The sequence below is a fragment of the Hevea brasiliensis genome, chromosome 10, assembly GCF_030052815.1.
Source record: "Hevea brasiliensis isolate MT/VB/25A 57/8 chromosome 10, ASM3005281v1, whole genome shotgun sequence".
NCBI classification, from domain to species: Eukaryota; Viridiplantae; Streptophyta; class Magnoliopsida; order Malpighiales; family Euphorbiaceae; genus Hevea; species Hevea brasiliensis.
Genome location: NC_079502.1, coordinates 19841609 through 19855499, shown reverse-complemented (window position 1 = coordinate 19855499; position 13891 = coordinate 19841609). Strand labels below are relative to the sequence as shown.

The window sequence follows — 13891 nt, the reverse complement described above, 5'->3', positions numbered from 1 at the left end:
GCTCCAGCACTGCAGTTTCCTGCTCAATTTGTACAGCAGATGGTTGCGTTCTTCCAACAAATGGCGGGTAATGTGCCACCCCAAGCTTAGATGCCAGTACCTGTAGCACAACCATAGCCCTCAGCTCCGCAATATGAAAAGTTGATGAAATTTGGGGCCACCGAGTTTAAAGGCACTGTGGATCTACTGGAGGCAGAACAATAGTTGGAAAGAATGGAACGGGTTTACAGAAAACTGCAGTGTACAGAAGAGATGAAGTTTGAGTATTCAGTATCTCTTCTTCAAGGGGATGCATATGAATGGTGGAAGACCATCCCCCACAGCCTGGTTGAGCCGCCTGTGCTGACATGGACAGACTTCCTGAGGGAATTCAGGCAGAAGTGGGTTCCTGATGCTTATGTAGATAAGAAATTACAAGAATTCTTGAGTTTGAAACAAGGGGACCGAACCATAGCAGAATATGAGAGAGACTTCTCAAGGCTAAGCCACTATGCTGGAAGCTTAGTCTCCACCCCCAAAGACAGATGCAAGAGGTTTGAGTCTGGGTTAAGGCCGAATTTGAGGATGTAAGTCATGGGTTTCAGACATCAAAATTTTGTTGAATTGATTTCACAGGCCTTGGAACTAGAAAGGATAGAATCAGAAGGGGCAGTGAAGAAGGGTCCTCAAGAGAAAACTGAAAAGACTACTGGACAAGCATCTGAAAGTGGTTTTGGCAAGAGGAAACAGTTTGGGGGATCTAGCTCCCGTAAATCTGGCAGAGGCAGATTTTCTGGCCAAAGACCACCCCGGTCTGGTCAGCCAACCCAACAAACTTCTCGAGGATCTCTATCAGTACGACAGTGTGAAACTTGTGGGAAAACTCATGGCGGGGTTTGTTTCAAAGCTACTAGCGCATGTTTTAACTGTGGAGGGAGCGGACATTTCGTGAAGGATTGCACTAGTCCGTGCCGGTCTGGATCTTTTGCTACATCTGAATGATCAGCCCAAGTCTCTGCACTTAGAGGGTCATCGTCAGCAACTAGAGGTAGAGGCAGAGGTAGAGGTCCTGGTAGCACTCCTGGAAGTCAGAGCACTATTAACCAGCCAGTATCCAGTGGCGCACCAGTCAGAGTGTATACTATGCGTCAGAGGGAGGAAGCTGAAACATCAGACGTAGTAGCTGGTATTTTCTCCATCCTTGACCAAGATGTGTATGTGTTATTTGATCCTGGCTCCACACATTCGTATGTTAGTGCTAGTGTGATGTGTTCTACTGCTATTCAGTGTGTACCAATGGACTATGATGTGCTAGTAACTAGTCCATTAGGCTAGGAGGTCAGGGTAAATAGGTTATATAGGGATTGTCCTTTGGTGATCCAAGGGCACACTTTTCTGTCTGATTTAATTGAAATGCCCTTCAGAGATTATGACATTATCTTGGGCATGGATTGATTAGCTAGGCATCACGCCATGATTGACTGTAGACTAAAGACAGTCACTTTTGGTCTTCCTCAGTATGGTGATGTAGTAATACATGGGGAGAGATAGTTATTGCCTTCAAACTTCATTTCAGCTGCACTGGCCAGGAAAATGATTAAGAAAGGGTGTGAGGCGTACTTGGCACATGTGATAGACACCCAAGTGGGGAGTCCAAAGACCGAGGACATTCCTATCAGATGTGACTTTTCGGATGTATTTCCTGATGAATTGCCAGGATTACCACCAGAAAGAGAAGTGCAGTTTGAAATTGATGTTATGCCTGGTGTGGACCCAATTTCCATAACACCATACAGAATGGCACCAGCAGAACTAAAAGAATTGAAAGTGCAGTTGCAAGAGCTGCTTGATAAGGGCTTCATTCGCCTAATGTGTCACCTTGGGGAGCGCCGGTGTTATTTGTAAAGAAGAAGGATGGCACTCTCCGGTGATGCATTGACTATCGGTAGTTGAATAAGGTGACGCTAAAGAACAGATACCATTGCCCCGTATTGATGATTTGTTTGATCAGTTGAGGGGTGCAGTTGTGTTCTCCAAAATTGACCTGAGATCAGGTTATTACCAGTTGAAAGTACAAGAGCAGAGTATTCCTCAAACTGCCTTCAGAACCCGCTATGGTCATTATGAGTTCTTGGTCATGCCATTCGGGTTAACTAATGCTCCAGCTGCTTTTATGGATCTGATGAACACTATCTTCAGACCATACCTCAACCAGTTTGTTGTGGTATTTATTGATGATATATTGGTCTATTCGAGGAATGCAGAAGAGCATGATAGACATCTGTGGATTGTACTGCAGACTTTGAGGGAGAAACAGCTATATGCCAAATTGTCGAAATGTGAATTTTGGCTGAAGGAGATATCCTTTTTGGGGCACATAGTATCAGCAGAGGGTATTAAGGTAGATCCTAGCAAGATTGAAGTCCCACATTGGAAGCCACCCAGAAATGTCACAGAGATTCGCAGTTTTCTAGGGTTAGCTGGATACTACCGTCGATTTGTGAAGGGATTCTCCATGTTGGCATCTCCATTGACCAAGCTACTTAGAAAGGATGTGAAATTTCAATGGATGGACAAATGCCAACAAAGTTTTGATGAATTGAAAAGATGTTTGACAGAGGCTCCAGTCCTGACTTTACCTACACCGGGTAAAGAATATACAGATTCTGATGATGCTTCTCACAATGGGTTAGGTTGTGTGTTGATGCAAGATCGAAATGTCATTGCCTATGCATCACGCCAGTTGAAACCGCATGAGAGGAATTATCCGACACATGACTTGGAGCTTACAGCCATTGTGTTTGCTCTTAAGATCTGGAGACATTATTTATATGGGGAGAAGTGCTACATCTACACAGATCATAAGAGTTTGAAGTATTTGGGCGCCCAGAAAGAGTTGAATCTGAGACAGAGGAGATGGTTAGAGTTGATAAAAGACTATGATTGTCTAATAGACTATCAGCCAAGGAAAGCTAATGTTGTGGCTGACGCCCTGAGTCGTAAGACTATGGCAAGTCTACAAGTTACTCCCTTGTCTTTGGTGCATGAGTTAAGGTCACTGCATGCCAGCTTAGAGATTAATGATGAGGGGCAGACAGCAGTTGCATGGCATGTACAGCCAGTGTTAATTGATCATATCAGAATGGCTACTCAAAATGATGAAATGTATCAAAAGCTGTTGGAAGAAGTTCGGCAGGGCAAGAAACCAGAGTTCTCAATCAGGGATGATGGTCTATTGCTACACCAGGGTAAAATATGTGTTCCTAATGATGTTGATTTGAGGCATATCATTTTGAAGGAAGCACATGAGTCTCCTTTTGCTATGCACCCTGGTGGTACAAAAATGTACAGAGGGCTAAAGGAGCATTACTGGTGGATGGGTTTAAAAAGAGATGTGGCAGAGTTTGTATCCAAATGCCTAACTTGTCAGCAAGTAAAGGCAGAGCATCAAGTACCAATCAGTTATTACATCCACCGCCGCGCGTAATGGAAATGGGAAAGAATAACTATGGATTTTGTGATGGGACTCCGAGGACACGTAAGAGTCATGATGCAAGATGGGTCATTGTCGACGCACTAACTAAGTTCCGCTCATTTTCTGCCAGTCCGAATGGACTACAGTCTAGACAGATTGGCTAGGTTGTACATTGATGAGATTGTGAGACTTCATGGAGTGCCAGTATCCATTGTATTAGACAGAGATCCTAGGTTCACTTCTAGATTCTGGTGTAGTATTCAGAGAGCCCTAGGAACTAGATTGAACTTCAGTACTGCATTCCACCCACGCATGATGGGCGATGCGAGAGGGTAATTCAGATCTTGGAGGATATGCTACGGGCTTGTGTGATTGAGTTTGAGGGTAGTTGGGATACACACTTGCCTTTGATTGAGTTTGCTTACAACAACAGCTACCAATCAAGCATTGGGATGCCTCCATATGAAGCTTTGTATGGCAGAAAATGTAGAATCCCGTTGTGTTGGGATGACGTGGGTGAAAGAAAAATGATTGGACCCGAAATTGTTCTACAGACTGAAGAGAAAATCAGGGTGATCAAAGATCAACTTAAAGCTGCATCAGACAGTCAAAAGTCCTATGTTGATTTGAAAAGAAGGGATATTGAGTATGCAGTGGGTGAGAAAGTTTTCCTCAAGGTTTCTCCTTGGAAGAGAATTATGAGATTCGGCAGAAAGGGGAAACTAAGTCATCGTTTTATCAGGCCATATGAAGTATTGGAAAGAGTGGGTCCTTTGGCTTATCGTTTGGCACTACCTCCAGAGTTGGAGAAGATACATAATGTCACACCAGCAAGTGGGCCCCTCTATGGGTGGCCATCTTGCCGTACCCCTCTAGAGGCCGGCGATGCAACTCAAATCGATACTGTCCGCTTTGGTGGAGTTCAATCCCTTCGCCCTGCAGAGCTAGGATTCGAACCCATATCACCTCACGGGTTTGCTTCGCCTCTTACCAATTGAGCTGCAGGGCGAAGGGATTGAACTCCACCAAAGCGGAGAGTACCGATTTGAGTTGCATCGCCGGCCTCTAGAGGGGTACGCTGGCAAGATGGCCACCCATAGAGGGGCTTGAGCTGGGGCCCACTAAGCCAGGGTGTGACACATAATGTCTTCCATGTGTCTATGTTGAGGAGGTATCGATCAGAACCATCTCATGTACTACCAATAGAAGAAATAGAAGTGAATCCAGACCTCACATATGAAGAAGAACCCATAAAGATTCTGGCTTATGAGGTGAAGCAGCTACGGAATAAGCAGATACCATTGGTAAAAGTGCTGTGGAACCATCATTCGGGCCAATAAGCTACTTGGGAACGAGAGGAGGACATGAGGAGACAACACCGACAGCTGTTCAGAGATTGATACTTGGTAAAAATTTCGAGACGAAATTTATTTTAAGGGGGGGAGAATTGTAACACCCCTATTTGTATAGCCTGGGATATTTCACTGTTCCGGTGACCGGTGTCGGTCCGGACAATTAAGGGGATTAGAACCATACTTAAGACAACTAGAGAAACCATAAACACAAATAATTAGTAATGTTCAATTAATTAAGTATAAATAAGAAAAACAGAACATAAGAAGTTAAACGAGCCGAGAGTCACAGCGATGGGTGACCTCCTCGGGAACGACTGCGAAGTCATTTTAAACTCAAATTTCGAACCGTAAAATGTGACGTTGCGGTCCTTAGGACCCTTATGAACACAGTGAAAAAGAGAAAATCACAAAAAAGAACTGTTAAGCCAGTCAAATAATTAGGTCAGGGAGCCAGAAGAAAAATGAAATTATTTGCAAACCGGGATGAACCGGCGAGGGGCAATTTGGTCAATTGACCCCGAGAGCTGACTCCTGACCTAACTGTCAAATAAAATCGGAGAAAATAAAATTTCTGAATTAAGAATTAAATTAAAGAACTAATAGAAAAAAAAAAAGAGAGGAAAATGAAAAAGTAAAAAGGTGATGACATCATGCATGACATCATGCATGATGCCATAAGTGTTAATTAATAAATTAATTAATTTGATTTTTTTTGGTGGTCTTCCATAAGATAAAGATAAAAGAAAAGAAAAGAAAAAAAAAAAAAAACACAAGTCTTCTTCAAAAAAACGTCACTCTCTCTCTCCCACACCAAAACCACCATGAAAGCTCATTTTTGAGCTTGAAGAACCCAAAATCCAACCATAGAAAATTGTCCTACCATAACTAGACTTTGTTTGGGCAACTAGGAAAGAAGATTCAAGGAAAAGAAAGAAGAAAAATTTGAAGAAAAGGGAGAAGAAATTCTGCACACAAGGTTAGTAAACTAAACTTGAATTGTTAGTTGATTTAGTTATGTTTATAGCTTAATTAACCTAGAAATATACTTAAAATGAAAAGAAAACATCTCTAGAGGACCAAAAGAAAATTCGTCCAGCCTATGTAGGGGTGAGAATTGCATGAGTTTGATTGGATAAAATATGTTAGAAAGCTTGAATAAGTTGAGGAATTGTGTTTGTATGGTTGGAATTAGTAAAATGCAATAATTTAGTGTGATTAGGGTTTTGAAACCTAGGGTTTTGAGGCAAAATTTGGAGAAATGAGTAAATGGCATGTTTGACCTATTGTGAAGTGAAAAATGGTCAATTGTGACCAAATGAGTTGTGTTTGAATTGTTGGAAGTGAAGCCAAATTCGGAGGTTGTATGGTCATGCTGCTGGCAGCATGACCAAGTCAACTTTGAAGGACCAGAACTGAAATTTTACAAGTCCAATTGATATGTCACCAATTGGGGATGAAAATAGACATAAAATGACACAATTTTCATTTAGGAACCATGCCCAAAAAGTGACCAAAACTTAGTGAACCAATTGACCAAAGTTGAATAAGAGCAGTCTGCCACTATACAAACTGACCAAATGAACAGTATTTGTTCATTTGGTCATAACTCGAGCTAGGCAGGTCAAAATGACCTGAAATTTTACCAAAAGTTAGATGAGATATAGACCTAAAACTTTCATGAAGAACACCAACCCAAATTATGCCATTAACCTAATCAAATTATTGGGCAAAGTTGAGTTACTGAACCTGCAAAACTGCAGATTTCCATTTGAACAGTAAAGTTCCAATGGTTATAACTCCCTCTAGAAAACTCCGATTTAGGCGATTCTTGAACCGATGGAAACCTAAGGCATAGTAGAACATTTCGTATGAAGGAAATTAGACCAAATTATGGACTTAACTTGATCAAATTACTGAACGAAGTTGGATCAAAAATCTGTCAGAACCAAAATAGCAAGATGAAGCGATTGCACGTGAACGAAGAATCGTATTTTGGCTACAACTTGAGCTACAAAACTCCAATTGGGGTGATCCAAAAATGAGAATACACTTAAGACAATGAGGAACATTTTCTATGAAGGAAGGTTTGCCAAATTCTAACAGTAGATTGACCAATGGAATAGTGCAACTAGGAGCACCAAAACTAAAATTTGACAATTTTGCAAAAAGGACTTAAGCTTTGAGAAAATGACCAAAACTAACAAGTTTGGTGACCAAAATGTGGTATGTGGGTGAAGTTGGAGTTCCCATACCTATTAAGCCTTAAAAAGTCAACAATTTGACTTGAATAGTGTAGTGAATAGTAACCCGAAACACAAAAACTTCGAGAATGTCGAAATTAGTACATTTAAGCTAGGTAAAAATGAAGTGAAATGTATTTTTGGATTTATGCTAAGTTATGGTACTGAAACACTGTGAAACTGTGTTTCAGCTGAAAAAGACTTGGAAATTCAAAGAGACCGAGTCAAGGCTTCAAGGCGACTCAAGTCAGGTTTGTGCACAATAATAATTATTTAAATATTTTAATCTCAAAAATTTGACTTCTTTGATTAATTATGTACTGTGTTGCCATTTTATAATCGTAAATGTGACTTTGAAAATTGATCAAATTTCTCATAAATTGTTTGTATAAATTGTTTTGAATTGATTTTATGTTCACACTTAGCATGACAGTATCACATTATTCCTCCTCCATTTATGGGGTTGAGATCGTTTATTTTCCTCCCTCTCTGGCTTGCCAGTTGAGGTTGTAGATCAGATGAGTACTCATTAGCTAGCTAGCCACCTCCCTCATTGATTTCGATTAATGGGGTTGAGATTGCTTTATCGTGGTGTACAACGCGGCATTGATCGGAAATTTTGTGTCATGGCTTAAGTTGTGTATGAGTTTGGCAACACTGTGTTTGTGAAATTGTTTGACTAAACTGTGTTTCATAGATTATTTGACAAAATGATATTATTATGAACTTTAATATTTGTGAAATGTGATTGAGAAACATTTAAATTGTGTTTGGCAATGAATGATTTATTTATTGTATTTTAAATTTTTATTGTGCACCACTGAGTATTTTTATACTCAGCGATAGCTTATTTTGCTATCGTAGATAAGAGTAAGGAGAAAGCAGCAGAGTGAGCTGCTGTTAAATCGAGGACTACTCTGACCATTTTGTACGGGTATTATTTTATACCCTTGTAGATAATCTTGATGTAAATATTAAAATGTTGTATGTATCAATGTAGTTGAGCAGTTGTAAATAAATTGTAATAATATTATTTTGGATTTTCTTCTGTAAATTTAATATTTGTACATATACATTTCCTGCTTTATGCTTTGTGAATGGAAATATTAAATATTTTGAGATGAGAAATCTTGAATTGTATTGTGAAATTATTTTGAAGTGTGTTGAACTGAGTTGATTGAGTTATTGAAGGTTCGGAGTTGTGAAATATTTTTGGAAGTGTTTTTTTTAGGTAATTGAAGAACTGTTTTCTCCAGTTTTCAAATAGAACTCTGTCAAAATTTTTATAAAATTTGCGGCAAAATTTAAAATGGATAAAATTTTTACTAGTATTTAAGCTTTGAATAAATGGTTTTTAATTCTCACTAAAATGCTCACCACTTCCAAAATGTAAGAAAATCGTTTTAAAATCCCTTGTAGGGTACTTAATGGGTTATCGGTAGACTAAGTTCGGTAGTTCATTAAGTATTCTACGGGATCATGTTATGCCTTACGGAGGGGTAAGGCGTGACAAGAATCACATACCACCATGCATCCAAATTGTCAAGATCATTTAGAACAACATTAAACTACTTGAAAAACTCTATATTGACGTCAAAATACTTCAAATTTGCATGGTATGGCATAATGCTTATGTGAGGCCTAAATTGCAACATAGCATCCCGAGCAACCTGGATGAAACATTTATTAGAAAGGACATCGATGTACAATTGAACACTTCCTGAGTGAGGAAAATATGATTGTGAAAAACAGTTACCTTGGCCTTTAACTGCCCAACATATGATTGCAGGATCAAAAATTGTCTATTAAGATTACTGACTTTTATTGTATCCATGTTAATCTACAAATAGATACAAGCAAACCAATATTTTTAGATGTTAATCCTTTTCGATTTAGGTTTTAATCCCTTTCTTTATCATCTCTTTAACATCAACCAAAGATTTCTCTTCCTTCCTCTTACATTTTACTTCCTTCTTTTTATTTTCCCTCTTTCCTATATTCATTATAGGAACATTTTCATAGGGAGTTTTGCTCATAAGGAGTTTGTGGCTCCAAGTAGCAAGTCCTCTCTTTTTGGTTTTCTCAGTCAACATTTACGTATTGTTTGCTGAAAGAATTGTTTTCTTGTTTGTTAGTTTTGCTCTCTGGCAAATCTTATGGTATCAGCTTTGTTTTTTGTTAGATTTGTTATATTTTTTGGTTTCTTCAGTTTTTGTTTTGAACAGTATTTCTTACTTTAGTTTGAGATGTAAATTAGTCCCAAGTTTTTTCACTTAGCGTGCATCATCCTAGGAATGGTGTTTTACGATAGTCTATTTGCCTCGGCTTAGATTGATATATCCATGCTTAGTTTTCTTGATTTTAATTTTAATGAAATTTTTACTTATAAAACCAAAAAAAAAATACATATTGAATCGATTTACACGAATTGTCACATAATGCACTCGATTGAGCTGCTTGTGCGCTTGATGACTTTCAAATCATTTTTTTACCTTTTAAATAGGTATGATACTAACCTAATATGTGTTTAATATCTTAAATCATTCTATTTGAATCTAATAGAATGCAAATAATACAAGTTTGAATCTAAAATGACCCTAAAATAATTTAAAAAAAAAGTTAGAGAAAACAAAATGTCAACCTAATGCATGCATGAAGAGGATTTTGATGCCCTCAAATTAAAAATTTAGTCATTCTATTTACTTTTTATACCTCTTTTAATTAATGCGATGAAACGTTTAAAATGTTGTGAAACTTCATAAATTCTTTTTATTAATATAATTTTTAGATAATTTTTTTTTCCAAGAATATTTTGCAAAATGCATTTTTCAAACAAAAAACTTTTTCAAAGAAATAATTTTAAAAAAAATTAATATCTGAAGAAAAAATTATTTGCCTAAAACAATTAAATAATAAAAATTTTAAACCTCTTTATGAATTTTAATTAGTTAACTTTTTAAAAACTAAAAAAAAAATTTGTAAATTTGTTAAAAAATTTTAATTATTCTTCAAAATAAGCTTTTCACGGAAATTTTTTTTTTTTTCTTATTTTAGTCAAGTGAAAATTTTTTTTCTTAGAAATCATTTCCGTGAAAATTAATTTTCTAAAAAAGTTATTAAGAAAATAAAGAAATTAAATTATTAATTTTATCAAAATTTTGAGATTAAATTATAGTAATTTTTTTATTCTAATTAAAGGTAATATTGTCCTTTATACATATTTAGGTTTTGTTTGTTTCCAAGAAAATAGTTTGTATATCAAAAATATTTCTATCCATTATTTGTTTGCAATGTTAGACTAATGATATATATTTATGTTATGCATATATAAGTATTTTTATATTTTAATGTGTGTGTGTCCAAAAACTAATTCATATTAAACTCAAAAGGAAAAATTTTAAAGCCAAACCTAAGTATCAGAAATGTTTTTAAACTTGAAAACTACTAAATAATTAAAAAAGAATAAGGAAAAGCCATAATTCCTAAATTGAATTACCAAAAAGATGCAAAAAGTACCATAACGTTGATGAAATGTCTCTGATTTAGAAAGTTTGTACGATCAGTTAGTAATTACACACAAATATTTTAATATTTATAGAAACGGCTTTTGGGTTATTGCTTTGCAAATAGGCCACGTTGATAAGGTCTGAGGACATGCATACGCACCTATAACATGGGAAGCTCAAGCAATCTTTTAATCAATTACAAGAATTTAAAGGATCAACTTGTGTTAAATATTGGCCTGTTTAGTATTGTTATTAAAATTATAATTAAAAAAATTAATTTTTTAATTATATTAATTAGAAAGTATTAAAAAATAATTTAAATTTAAATTTGATAAATTTTAATTATAAGAATATTAAAATAATAAAATATTATTTTTTAAATTACTTTTTACAATAACATTTAAAATAATATTTATATTTAGAAAAATAGTTTTGACCTTCAAAATTGCCATACATATTCTTTCTTTGATTGTGAATCAAATTGTTTATTTATTTAATTTTAGTGATCCTTGTAATTACGACAAAATAAATGAAAAATTAAGTGATTAGCTAATCAAGCCATGCAATTAATTTGCAATTTTTCAACTTTAAAAGGACTTTTGCTATTCTTTTAATATAAAAGTAAAATAGTATGGATCATTTGAAATAGTTAATTATTTACGTATGAGCTTAAAATTTTTAGATCATTTCGAGTTTAATATAAATCTAAATTTGTTTATTTGTAAAGAAAAAAAAAACTTTTTAAAGGTAGTTATCTAAGTATAGTTGAAGGTAGTTATCATTATTTAATATACATAATTAATCTAGCTAAACCAACTCACAATTATATGAATTGTTTGAATTCTTTCTTGTTTTAATTTCAACATACATATGACTGGAAGAACTAGTCCTTCCAAGGATTCAACTGATTATATAATAATTTAGTGGGATTTTTTGTGATTTTCTTTTATTCATTGGTCAATTTAGACTATTGAATGGAATTAATTAAGCTAATAGTAACATGTAACCACTAAAATAAATATGCAGAACCAGAAGCCAAGGATGATTTATTATTAAGGTGCGTTTAATATAAATTAAACCTCATATGAGAACGAATTTAGGTAAAATATTTATATTTAAATTACAGTCAATTAATTAAAATGTATATAATAAGCAATCAAATCTTGATGCAGATGTTTAATCTAACGGTTGTTGTTATTATTATTATTATTATTATTATTATTATTATTATTATTATTATTATTAAGTCATATCTTAAGTTTATTGACCTTATCAAATCAGCAATAATAATAATAATAATGACAGTATCAATGCAAAACAAAATGTCAGCTTAACTATAAAAGCAGGCATGGATACTTGCACTTCAAACCATTGTAGTAATTAAATTTTCCAGGGACAATTAATGGCAATGGAAAAGATTATTTCGGTTTTGTTTTCTAAATTTATTCTCCTCCTTTTGTTCTTAGATGTCACTAATGCAGGTGGTTTGCAGCTTGGGTTCTACAAGAGGACTTGTACAGCTCTTTACAAATACGTTTCCGCGGACCACTCTTGCTGCTGCTTTGTTGAGAATGCATTTCCATGATTGTTTTGTTAGGGTAAGACGTTGAACATATATATATGTGTGTGTGTGTGGGCACATTAGGTAATTTAAAAAATTGATGGTAGAACCCCGGGGGTGAGATGGAATGATAAGGGTCCCTTCTCCCTTCAAGTTCGAGCTCTGGTTGTGGACCATCTTTAAAACTTGGAAGGGAGCACTTTGCCCCCCTTTGCCCCCCCCTGTGTGGGCCTGTCTGGCACCAATCTGAATTAGTCGGGCCAATAGGTTTCAGATACCGAATGATTTCTACCAAAAAAAGATGATGGTGGAGTCTAACAATGTTTAGAGTTTTTGCAGGGATGTGATGGCTCTGTGCTCTTAAATTCTGTCAAGGGTAAAAAAACATAGAAAGAAGCAAGCCCAAACTTAACCTTAAGAGGGTTCCAAGTAATTGATGCTGCAAAATCTGAACTAGAAAAGAAATGTCCTGGTGTGGTTTCTTGTGCTGATATCTTAGCATTAGTAGCTCGAGATGCAGTTTTCATGGTATATATACAGCCAATATTAGCTACTAATATTACTTTCATGCTTAATGAAATTAATGGTTCATTGTCCTTTCAGATTGGAGGACCTTCTTGGGATGTTCCCACTGGACGTAGAGATGGAAGAGTATAGATTGACGCAGAGGCTGTAAAGGAATTACCATCTCCTTCTTTTAACATAAGGCAGCTCAAATAAAGTTTCTCTGCCAAGGGTTTAGGCGTTAAGGACCTTGTCGTTCTATCAGGTGACTGCCTCAAGTTTTTTATTTTTTTATTTTTTATTTTTTTTAATTTTATTTGTTGATTTGGTTGCCGTTGAATTTAAACTCCAGATCTTACCGTGTTGCAGGAGGACACACAATTGGTATTGGGCATTGCTCTACGATCTCAGTTCGCTTATACAATTTCACAGGTAAAGGCGACACTGACCCATCACTAGATCCCAAATACGCAGCTACGTTGAACAAAAAGTGCAAGCCAGGAGACAAGAAGGCAGCGGTAGAAATGGACCCTGGAAGCTTCACAAAATTCGATGAAGATTACTACAGTAATGTATCTAAAAGAAGAGGGCTCTTCCAATCTGATGCTGCTCTTCTTGATGGAGAAAGTAGAACTTATGTCCAACTTCAATCTCACAACCATGGATTGACTTTCGCTCGGGATTTCGGTGCTTCAATGATCAAAATGGGTTACGTCGGGGTCCTCACCGGTAACCAAGGGGAAATCAGAAAACGCTGCGCTTTTGTCAATTTATTTGTCAGGAAATGGAAAATTGTTCAAAATAATTATTATAATTAATAATGAAGATATGATAAGTTAGATTCACGTACTAGGGTAATGAAAAGTCAAGTACATGGCATTTATTAAAGGATGTAAACACATGCATAATATAAGCCATATGTTATGAATGAAAGGGAATGAAAATGGTTATAGAGATGGAAATAATATAAAAGGCTATGAAAATAAAGATAATGTTTATCTTATCTGTCTTTTTTTCTATTCTGCTTAAGGATGAAGCTGGAAAGTTTAATCAGTGCTGTCAAAAATATTATTTTACTCTATTTAAATAAAAACATATTATATAAAATAATTAATTATTTAATAAAAAAATAATCCATGTAAATTTTTTAAAAGTAAAAATTCAAATGAAAATAATTTCATAAAATATTAAATTCTTGCAATAATCTTAACTTTAAAATTGTTCTTGATGAATTTTTATATTTTTTTAAAAGTGTTATATGATTATTTTAT

The 13891-nt window shown here is 35.5% G+C and overlaps 1 pseudogene; it reads left to right on the top strand.

Moving 5' to 3' along the window:
• The first annotated feature begins 11927 nt into the window (after window positions 1-11927).
• On the top strand, window positions 11928-13626 carry LOC110651398 (peroxidase 56-like; annotated as a pseudogene).
• Window positions 13627-13891: the final 265 nt, after the last annotated feature.